The sequence below is a fragment of the Saccopteryx leptura genome, chromosome 6, assembly GCF_036850995.1.
Source record: "Saccopteryx leptura isolate mSacLep1 chromosome 6, mSacLep1_pri_phased_curated, whole genome shotgun sequence".
Taxonomy (NCBI): Eukaryota; Metazoa; Chordata; class Mammalia; order Chiroptera; family Emballonuridae; genus Saccopteryx; species Saccopteryx leptura.
The window spans coordinates 140,656,266-140,668,468 of record NC_089508.1 but is presented as its reverse complement, the minus strand read 5'-3'; the positions used below and the strand labels follow the sequence as shown (position 1 = coordinate 140,668,468).

General features: G+C 42.1%; 1 pseudogene; it reads right to left on the bottom strand.

Moving 5' to 3' along the window:
- The window catches only part of LOC136377184 (RNA/RNP complex-1-interacting phosphatase-like), a 51,734-nt pseudogene extending 48,053 nt beyond the window's left edge, over positions 1–3,681 (bottom strand).
- Positions 3,682–12,203: the final 8,522 nt, after the last annotated feature.

The following is a 12,203-nucleotide window of genomic DNA, read 5'->3' as shown; positions in this document are numbered from 1 at the left end:
GGACAAGTCAGTGACTCTCACAAAATATGTTTTTCCCTCATCTATTAAATCACCATTTTGATTGGTTATTCTTGCTAATCCCTAACTTTTCTAACACAGTGTCTTAAAAGAGCACCTATGTAGAAAATGAAATAAACACTTCTTGAGATGTTTTAAGAGAAGCAGAGAGAAAACTGGGGTGGTGGAGAAAACTAGCACTATATATACCAGATGTCTCGTGTAATCGTCTATCATGAGTAATGGTTCAACGTCAGTATTTTCAGTGTAGTGCTGTTTACACTATAATATTCACCTGATTTTGGAGTTTTCTATCCAAACTAGGTGAGAAGAGAAAACAGAGAGAGAAGATGGAGAGTAATGGGCTATAGGGAGGCAAGCATTTAAGTGTAAGAAACTTGAGGATTGTGTTCATCAGCACAGGTCAACGGGCACCAGGAGGAAGGGGAAGCAGAAGAATGAAGGAGCAGAAGCTGAACGGATGAAGAAGAGAGCTTGGAGGAACTCTCAAGAGCCAAAAAGGTGGTTGGAATAGAATGTTGAGGGGAACCAAAGATTTTCAATTGTAGCAGAAGAAGAGTGTAGGGTCTAGTCTGCTCAGCAGATGGGACAATTAAGTTGATTTTAGCAAATGCTTATGTGACTAGACTAGAAGGGAAAGTAAGACCAAAATAAGGTATCACTAGGAAAAGCAATTTACAAAAAAAAAATACTCAGCTGTTCTTGTCTATAACTCTTTGAACACACATGGCACATGATAGTTTTGAACATAAACATTTAAAAAATATTTTTAGAAATAATGTTTCCTATAAAGAGGAAACTCACAAAGGTGGCTATCCAGGGGTTGGAGGAAACAGAAGATTGTGTTTCATTTCATGCCTATTTTTAATCGATGTCAATGCTTTGTCTATTAAACATAAAATTGAGATTTTTTTTTAACAATGACATGTCCTAACTTGAATAAGAAAGAGTAATTCCTGTGTCTGATAAGGATGTTTCCATGTCAAAGTTGCTGTTTATCCTCACAGTTATTGTCTTCCTAACACACACAGCACACTGATAAACAGCCATCACCTCTTTGTAGATCTTAGCTCCCTAAGAAGAAAATGAAAATATCAAGTTTCACATCTCTGAGTTTATTTATCTAAATCAGTTCTGTGGAGACTCTTGGGGATTCAATAATTAAATTTTCTTAAAATTGGATTCTCGCAATACTTGTTTTTTTAGGTTTTCAGTATGACAGTTTCCAGGATGTTGAAGATGATTAAAGTCTATATTTTAAGATAACCACAAAAACCTTCCTTATACTTTTCAATAATTATTTTCTGTTTGTTCTGTGTTTATATTAATTAAAATACATATTTCTATTAGACTTTTTTTATTAGTTGCCAGATAATATTTAGAAAAGCATGAATGATTGCAATAATGGAATTCCTATACACTTAATTTACTTACTCTCTGTTTTATACCAGTTTTTATTGAAATATTTGTCTACACCGGGAATAGTCAACCTTTTTACACTTATCGCCCACTTTTGTATCTCTGTTTAGTAGTAAAATAGAACCGCCCACTGGTTCCACAGTAATGGTGATTTATAAAGTAGGGAACTAACTTTACTTTATAAAATTTATAAAGCAGAGTTACAGCAAGTTAAATCATATAATAATAATTACTTACCAAGTACTTTATGTCATATTTTCGCTACGTTTGGTAGAATAAATCTTTATAAAACAACTTACTATAGTTAAATCTATCTTTTTATTTATACTTTGGTTGCTCCGCTACCACCCACCATGAAAGCTGAAATGCCCACTAGTGGGCGGTAGTGACCAGATTGACTACCATTGGTCTACAACATTGGGGCTGCCTACACACCCACATTTACTGCATTTTGCTGCTTGTTGGGCATATTTTACTGAATATCTTCTCTGTTCATATGTACTGCCTAGGAATTCATTCAGTGTTACCTGCCATTGTCGGCTGATTTTTGGTTTCACTAAAATAAAATAACCAATATTCAATTTTAAAATGTTATATGTATAAAACAGAACTTCATTTATTAGTGAATTATTGTTTTTTGGTGCTTGCTGCATGCCTGTGCTCTCATTGATATCTATATTTTTGTTTCCAATTCTGTGATTTTTTTCATGATTTTTCTCTTTGTCTTTCCAGTTCTTATAATATCTCCACCTGTATAAAATTAGATGTAATTCATCACTTATTGATGTCTGAATTATTACTGCTATTATAACCATTTGATAGTTGAGTGAGCCACAGCTCAGAGAGTTTATATAACACTTTCTTTCTAAATTCACTTCTTGGGCCTAACCAAGGAGTGGCACAGTGCATATAGCATCAGCCTGGTATACTGAGGAACCAGGTTAAACATTCTGAGATCTCTAGCTTGAGCGTGGGCTTAGCACCTTGAGTGTGTGGTAGCCAGATAGCGTGTGGGGTCATAGATATGACCTTATGGTTGCTGGCTTGAGCTCAAAGGTCACTGGCTTAAAGCCTGGGGTCACTGGCTTGAAGCCAAAGATGCTGGCTTGACCAAGAGGTCACTGGCTCGGCTGGAACACCTACGGTCAAGGCACATATGAGAAAGCAGTCAATGAACAAATAAGGAGCTGCAACAAAGAATTGATATTTCTCATCTCCCTTCCTGTTTGTCTGTCCCTCTCTCATTCTTTCTCTTATTACAAAAATGAATAAATAAAATTGAATTAAATTTAAAAATAAAACAGATGCACTTCTGGAGAACCTGAGTCTTAGATAGTCATTTTGAAGTAGGGACAGAAACTAGACTCTAAGAGAGGAAGAATAACTCTTTAAATTTACAAATTAAACTCAGCTATATGTGAATTCTAGCAAATAGCATTTGTACTGTTCAGGCAAAACAAAAAAGCTGAAGATTACATGGGTTAAAGCTGCATTTTTCTAAGGGACAAAAAAGCACCTGTATTAGAAGTTCTATTGCACTCACATTTTGTCTCAGAGCAGAGTCCTGGCAGGAAAGTCGGATCCTTAGGTTATGGAACCTGGTGATAATACTAACATAATGAAAGAATATGAACAAGTCTATTTGACCTATCTGATCCTAACTCATAGGATGAAAATGTTAGAACAGAGACTCTCTGCAACTGCTGGTTCTAAAATTCTTTGATTTTAGGAAAGAACAGACACATCAATACAAGTGCAGGATCAAGGGAAAGACAGAACAGGCAGTGAGTGCTTGCATCTGGTCTATGGGACACTGTGGAAACCAAAACACTTGGGTATTTTGCACATTTCTGCACATTTCAGGCAGTTAATACAGAAGAGCAGCAATGTGTGTCATCACTCAGAGCCATCATAAACTTTTTGAGCTTTGCTACCTCAGGGAGGATTGTGATTAGAGGTTTTCTGATAGCACCAACCTTAGGATAATGCCGTCCTTCAAACATAGTGAGAATTTATGCATCTCACTTATCTTTTTTCCCCCATTACCCTCTTCTTTCCTATACAGAATGACCAATATCCACCGTTACCTGAAACTTAAAATTCTCTGACGCTCTCTCTTCCTGTAGTGAGCAATGGAGCCTCCCTGACAGCTAGTGTCTGCAATTTCTCCAAGGTCTCCATTCCAACTGGCAGTTCAGCATGGCTGCTGCCATCAGCTTCAGGCACCTCTTTCCAGACACTCATGGGTAGTGCCTAACTTTACCAGCATTCTAGCACAACTATTGGGTTGGGGAATAAGTTCGTAGCATTTTTACTGAAGACTTTTATTTAAACAAAAAACAATAATTATATCAATAAGTTAATCAATTATATATTCGCCGTTGCTGTTTACAACCTCTTCCCACCTCTCAACCAATTTGTTGATGCCGTTCTGCCAAAAATTGCCTGGTCTGGTGTCAAAGAAGTTGTTGAGCCAGTTTTTAAGGACCTCTTTGTTATCGAAGGTAACGCCCTTCATATGGTTTGACAGGGAGCGGAAAAGATGGTAATCGGTCGGTGCAAGGTCCGGAGAATACGGCAGATGCTGAAGGACCTCCCATTCGAGCAATTGGAGTGCGGCTTTGACGACTTGTGCAACATGGGGTCTGGTGTTGTCGTGAAGGAGTATGGTTTGACCATGTCGATCAGGTCTTTTCAGTCGAATAGCCTCATTCACGCGGTGTAGCGGGGCAAAGTAGAGCTCCTTGTTGACCATGGCATTCTTTTTTTTTTTCTTTTTTTTTTGGTATTTTTCTGAAGCTGGAAACGGGGAGAGACAGTCAGACAGACTCCCGCATGCGCCCGACTGGGATCCACCCAGCACGCCCACCAGGGGCGATGCTCTGCCCACCAGGGGGGCGATGCTCTGCCCCTCCGGGGCATCGTTCTGCTGTGACAAGAGCCACTCTAGCGCCTGGGGCAGAGGCCAAGGAGCCACCCCCAGCGCCTGGGCCATCTTTGCTCCAATGGAGCCTTGGCTGTGGGAGGGGAGGAGAGAGACAGAGAGGAAGGAGGGGAGGGGGGTGGAGAAGCAAATGGGCGCTTCTCCTATGTGCCCTGGCCGGGAATCGAACCCGGATCCCCCGCACGCCAGGCCGACGCTCTACCGCTAAGCCAACTGGCCAGGACCAACCGTGGCATTCTTTTCGAGCATTTCCCAGTTCTTTTTTTATTTTTTTATTTTTTTTTATTTTTCCGAAGCTGGAAACGGGGAGAGACAGTCAAACAGACTCCCGCATGCGCCCGACCAGGTGCGGCACGCCCACCAGGGGGCGACGCTCCGCCCACCAGGGGGTGATGCTCTGCCCCTCCGGGGCGTCACTCTGTTGTGACCAGAGCCACTCTAGCGCCTGGGGCAGAGGCCAAGGAGCCATCCCCAGTGCCCGGGCCATCTGCAATGGAGCCTCGCTGCGGGAGGGGAAGAGAGAGACAGAGAGGAAGGAGAGGGGGAGGGGTGGAGAAGCAGATGGGCGCTTCTCCTGTGTGCCCTGGCCGGGAATCGAACCAGGGACCCCTTGCACGCCAGGCCGACGCTCTACCACTGAGCCAACCGGCCAGGGCGCATTTCCCAGTTCTTCATCGAATTCAGAAGGCCTTCCGCTGCGGCACGTGTCATCGACGTCAAAGTTGCCATTTTTGAACTTTGCAAACCATTTCCATGCTGTAGACTCGCCTATGACACCTTCTCCATACACGTCACAAATGTCCCGGGCTGCTTCAGCAGCTTTTTGACCTCGATGAAAAGCAAAGAAGAGCAGGTGTCGAAAATGTTGATTTTTGCCTCCTGGGTATTCCATTTCTAAGCCTCAAAACTAATAAAAAATTAAATAACTCAAAAATACAATTAACATAGTTTTGTAGAGCAGAAAGAGTTTTATCGAATGAATACTTACCCTTTGCCAAACAGCAAACAAATTGTTGTAAAATAAAAGAAAATATAAAAACGCTACAAACTTATTCCCCAACCCAATATTTTGTCTGAAGTTGCTGGCCAAGATATTGTCTGAGCCAGTATATTAAAAATAGGTCTAGTTTATGTACTTCATCAGGAAGAGCTCCCTTCCTTTCCTAGTCCACAGTGTCAAGTGTTCATCTTCACGTAGGAGAGTGAAGAATTAAAGGGATTCCACTTGAGAATGCTAGCCTTGTAAAATACTTTAAAAATCACCCTAACGTTTTATTTGACTTACAACAACCATGTGAAGTGAAAGAAAATAATAAAACAATGACATCAAATGCTGATCAGTAACAATGAGAATACTTGCCTCCTATCTCTTAGTGTAGGGCACTCTCCTGATCCTTAAGAGGAGCTAGTAGAAATGCCTTTCCCATTGTTGGAAGGTGCATGATTGCTGCATTGGTGGTATGGGCATTATTACATTACACAAACTGTCTGACTTCTCCTTGATTCCTTCATAGTGATGGAGATTTCCCTGAGATTGCAACCTCCAAGCCAAACATTTTGTCTACCACCAACTCCAGCATTCCCTATCTGCTGCAGTAGTAGAAATGTCCAGATGCTGGAGAGTAATCCATCATCTGAGCTAGGGGACATTTCAGTGTAAGCTCTAGTCCAGGGCTCTAGTGATCTCCTGCCACTACCTCCAGCTCAATGCCAGGAACAAAAGGAGAATAAGATTTGGGATTACATCAAAACCAAGCTTTCAATGCCTCTGGATGTGTACCAAATTTCAACAGAAAACCAAGATCCCCCACTGCTCCCTTTAGAAATCCCAGATATCCAGCAGCTCCTGGCCTGCATTGATCCCTTTGGCCAAGAGGAGCAGCCTGGCTGTGAAAACACTGATCTGAGAAAGGATACACTGAGTCTTAAAAACCAAGAAACACTTGAAAGTGAGATTGGATTTAAAGAAGGTTTGCAGACATCACTACACTGCTGGAGGACATTTGCCTTTCATAGGTTCTAAATTCCTTGCATGTCCTTGACCAATTCAGAGGTTCCAAGGTGATCAAAACCAAAGACATCAGAACCATCAAGTTGAATGAGGCAAAGAAAAAGTCACATATCACACAGGCTTCCTCTGATCAAGCCAGGAAGAAGAAACTTAGGCCTCTAAGCCTGACAGTGGTGCTCCCAAGGCCAAAATCCAACCCGAGCACCCAGATTGCGTGTTTATGGGAGAAGTGGGTGTATGTAAGGCGGCAGCCAGTGACGGGGCTCCTGCGAACATGGCCAAGGATTCTTACACCAAACCTCAGAAACCTCCATCCAGCAGGCTAAGCAGAACTAAGAGCCATGGGCAGGAAAGGACCAAGAGGATGACTGAAACAATTCCATGAAGTGAAGAGAGTAAGCAAGCAGGGAGCAAGTCCAAGCACAAGAGAAGCCAACCATTCCCAAATGAAGCAGAAGAAAAATCAACCTGTGCTGAGCTAAGAACCTTCAAAAAGCCTCGAAGCTCCCTAGGTATGCACATGCTGCAGTCTGTGCAGGTTTTTCATGCTCTGGGGAAGAAGAGCAATAAGAAAACTGAACTCTCTTCCTTCCAGGCCTTGGGAAATTCAGACAACCTCAAAGGCTCCCAGCCAGCCCCAACCATCAAACTATGGCTCAATACTTGGCGTGAAGCCAAAGACCCAACAAAAACTGAAATCAAACCCCAGAAGCCAGAGGGCAGTGTTGAGAAGAAGCTGCCACCTACTGGGAAGGTCAATTTGGTACCTTTGGCTCTTCCATCCTTGGATAGGCCTCCAGCTCCACCTGCTCCTTGCAGGCCACAGTCTCTGGCATCACATCAGGATGCTGTGGCTGACCCTGCCCGGGTTCTAACTCAGCTCAGGCTACTGCAGTCCATTCATCTCAGCCATGTCCTGCCAGGCCAGCTCAGTCAATTTCAACCAACACAGCTGGCCAGCTTTATCCAGTGCAGCCTGGTCTGGTCCTAACCCAGCTCAACGTACTGTAGCCACTTCGTTTTAGAAACTCCTGCATCTTTGGCAGCTCCTTCTAGACAAGCTTGGCCAATTTCAAACAACCAGGCCAGACGAGGTTTGACGAACGCTACCAGGCCTAGTGCCCTGCAGTCTGCTGCTTCTAGGCCTGTGCCCGACAAAACATCATCTTGCATGTTGTTCCAGTTGGAGCCCATTCACATGGCTGTGACCTTGTCCCGGACCCTAACTAAGCCTCAGAACCGGTATCTACTCCAGCATTTTGCCTTGTAACCAATTCCATGGAGAAAAGCCGGTGTCTTAGGACCAGTAATGTCAAAGCCCATCACGGTCTGGCAGAGGCCAGTGCAGGAGGCCATGAAGAAGAAGGCTCAACTAGAGCAAGAGAATGCTGCCAAAAATACCTTTTTGGGAAAACACTGGAGAAGGATAAAAAAATGGAAATTTTTCCACTTCAGCTATGCAATACAAGAGATGCTAAAATAATTGGTGCCACTTTGGATACCAGCTGTTATTGCATAAATTCCTCTACTTTGAGATATTTTAAAACTGAATAAAATTAATACGTAAATGGAATTAAATTAGATGAGTAATAAAGAAGCTTTTTGAGTTTTGAGATGTTAACTGTGGTTTTCCTTGGTGAAGGTGGGGATCAAAGCCTACATGTGAATAAATTATTGGCAGTAGGATAATTCAACAAGAGACAAGGGGTAAGAACAGAAATAAAAAGAAGGAACTTAGTCCATGGCCAGAAAGGCTAAAAGGGAGAGACATAATGGGTTTATAAATACAAGCAGGAGAGGGGAACATGGGAAAAGAAAGAAGCAGAGTATGAGGTTAATGTTAAAAGGATAAACTTTGGATAGAGTTTAGGATGGCAGGAGAAAAGTCCAGGTCAACCAGGAGAATTGTAAAATAGTGTCTCGTGGAGGTGGGCATTATGTCCCCTGAGCATCAGACAAGTATTTCAGAAAAGAGATTCAGGACACATACATTTCCATAAGATTTGGGTTGCCTTATCCTGTGATTATAGTTGCGGAAGAGGAATACAAAGCAGGGGAATCTACCTAGAGTTATCCAGGGGCAGCTGATATCAGGGGCCTAGGCAAGGGAACTGCTATAGCAGGAGGCCCACCCAGAACAGGGTTGGGATATAAATCACTATTTACTCAACATCAGTGCAGGAGGCCCTCTAATGCAGTCCTTCAGCTACCCTTCACAACACACAGGTGAGCATCACTGTGCCATTTTACTAGTGAGGATCAGCAACAGGCTGAGGTCACACTGCATGTGGTAAGGCAAGACCTCAATTTGAGGCCAGTCTCCAAAGTCTCCAGTATATGCAAGTGCCCGAGGTGGCCAACCTGGTTTTCAGAGCACAACATCCAGTGGTTACTGGTGGAGACATCCAAGTTCAGCAGCCTACATATTAACTTAAGGGCAGTCAGGGATCCCTCCAGGACCCAGCTGCAACTGCCGCCTTGTCTAAGTGCCGCCTTCAAGCAAAGCCCACCATAAAGTTCACGGGATATGTCCATTCCCATGGGGCCAAAACAGTAGGTGTGCATGTGCATTGGGTCTCTGCTTGAACAGCCATAGGTTGCAAGTATCAGATTAGATGTGCTCCTAGAGTGGCCTCCTAGGGCAGTGGGAGGAAGTGAGGGTGGCCGAGAACTGGGGGGGGGGGGGGTCATAAACGGAAAGTAATAAGGGCAGAGAGAGATGGAAAAGTTACCATAGGGAAATTGGTCATTTCCATTTTAAAAATTGTTTTATCGAAATGTAATTTACACAGTATAAAATTCATTATTTTAAAAAGTCAATTCAGTGACATTTAGTACACTCACAAACAAGCACGTGCAACCATCACCATTATATATTTTTTCATCATCGTTATCTAACCTATAACATTTTTGTTAAAGGTTTTAATGAGAGAGGAGGGGTGGGGGTGGCTGAGAGAGAAGTATAATTACTTCACTAAGTGGTACACTGCTTGTATATGTGCCATGACCTGGCAAGTGCAGGGTTTCAAACTGGCAACCTCAGCATTCCAGGTTAACATTCTATCCACTGTGCAACCACAGTTCAAGCTAATGCATAAAATATTCATCAGCTGAAAATGATCCTCACTTAACCGTTAGCTGTCACTCTTAGTTTCCTCCTCCCTCCAGCCCCTGGTAATCACTAGTCCGCTTTCTGTCTGGATGTATCTCTTCTGGTAATTTCATATATGTGAAGGAATACAGTGTGTGACCTTGGTGTCTGATTCTCTCACTTAGCATGTTGTCAAAGGTCATCCAAGTTGTAGTGTCTGTCACTACTTCATTCCTCTTTATGACTGAATACTATTCTGTTGAACAGATCTACCACTTTGTTTATTCGTAAATTGATGGACATCTAGCTGTTTCAACCAGTAATTTACATTTATTGAGAGTATTTTTGGTGCCAGGAAGCACCACGTAAATTTTTCACTGCATTTCACAGATAAGGAGATAAGCTTGGAGAGTGTCCAGTATTTGCCTAAGATTAAGAGCTAAGAATTGAAGGGCTAGGGATTGAACTAAAGCAGTCAGAATGTTACCCTTGACCAGTGGTTCTCAAACTTTTTGAAGTCGGGGTGCATTTAAAATCCTACAAATAAAATATCACACTATATACAAATTTCTGAGAAATATGTTATAATAAGTCAAACATTAAAGAAAAAAATATAAAGTCCAAGAGTGCTTTTATGGTAATTAAACGAAATAAATATGACAAAATTAAATTTATTCTGACATTAAAAAACATTTTTATGTAACATTTTTTGAGTTATGCTTTTTAGAATTCATATAAAAGAGGGGTTAAAAAATAAGAAAACGACAATAAAGTTATCTTTTATACACACACACACACACACACACACACACACACACACACACACACATTCTTAGTAAGATTTAGTAAATTTGGCAGGTCCCGGTGTGAATGTGTTAAGTTTTTCATTCTTGTGTTTATGAGAAACATGAGCCTGATGTGTTCTAGCGATTTTTTCAATGTTTGGGTATATACAGTGTGTCCATAAAGTCATGGTGCACTTTTGACTGGTCACAGGAAAGCAACAAAAGATGATAGAAATGTGAAATCTGCACCAAATAAAAGGAAAACCCTCCCAGTTTCTGTAGGATGATGTGATAGCATATGCGCATGTGCAGATGATGACATAACACCATTTATACAGCGGAGCAGCCCATGGCCATGCCAGTTGAGATTTGGTACAGAGGAACGTTCAGTGTGTTCTGTGGCTTGCTAAATTCAAATCCGTGACCAAAGTGCAACGTGAATATCAGCGTGTTTATAATGAAGCACCACCACAGAGGAATAACAGATGTTTCTTTAGTGAAAATTCACCCTTTCCCTGAACATCCCTAGACACTGATTTCCCTCCTCCCTTAGAGACACTACATTTTCCATGCTGTGTATCCTACCAGAAAACTCCTTATACTTCAAAATATATGCATCACACTATACTGGTGAACCTGTCCCACTAATTTGAAATGTCACTTTTAGAGTATACTAATGTTCATATGAATTATTCTGACATTCTTGCCTACTTTTATATTAGCATTTCTCTAGATTCTTCCATATTATTTTTTGTGATAGTGACAGAAAGACTAAGAGAGGGACAGGAACAGATAAAAAGGAAGAAAGAGAGATGAGAAGCATCAATTCTTCATTGGGGCACCTTAGTTGCTCATTGATTGTTTTCTTCCATGTACCTTGACAAGGGCCGGGGAGCTAAAGCACAGTGAGTGACCCATGCTTAGGCCAGCGACCTTGGTCTAAAGCCAGTGTCCATGGGGTCATGTCTATGATCCCATGCTCAAGCCAGTAACCCAGCACTCAAGCTGGTGAGACCGTGCTCAACCTGGATGAGCCTGCACTCAGGACGGCAACCTTGGGGTTCAAACCTGGATCCTTCGTGTCACAGTCCGACACTCCATCCACTGTGCCACATCTTGGTCAGGTGACCCTTTAAATTTATCAACTAACTTAAGATAATGCCTTTCTTCAAACATAGTGTGAGTTTATCAACCTCACTGATTTTTTTTACCACTCCATTGTTTATACATACACTTTCCAATATTCACTGTTACTTGGGACTTCAAATTCTCTGTAGCTCCCTTCCTGTAGTGAGCAATGCAGCCTCCCTAAAAAGAAGTATCTGCAATATCTTTGGGGTCTCTACTTCAGCTGGGAGCTCAGCATGGCTACAGCCATCAGCCTCCAGCACCTCTTTCCAGCCACTCATGGGAAGTGCCCACCTTTACCAGCATTGTACTAGCACAACTATTTTGTCTGGAGTTGCTGGCCAAGACATTGTCCAGCAAGCACACTAAAATAGGTTACTCTTTATGTATTTCATCAGGAAGAGCTCCCTTCTCTCTCTTAGTCTGTGGTATGAAGAGTTCATCTTCACTCAAGAAAGTGGAGAGAATTAAAGGAATTCCACTTGAGAATGCTACGCTTTTAAAACAAATTAAAAATCATCCTCACTTACCATGTGACTTAAAACAAGCCTGTGAAACACAAAGAAAACCATGAAATAATAACATCAAACGGTGATCAGTAAGAACTAGAACATTTTCCTCCTATCTATTAGTGCAGGGCACTCTCCTAATCCATAAGAGGAGTTAGTAGAAATGCCTTTCCCATTGTTGGAAGGTGCATGATTGCTGCATTGTTGGTAGGCACAGCATTATACTTACACAAACTGACTGACTTCTCCTCGATTCCTTTGTAGTGATGGAGACTTCCCTGGGATTGCAACTTCCAAG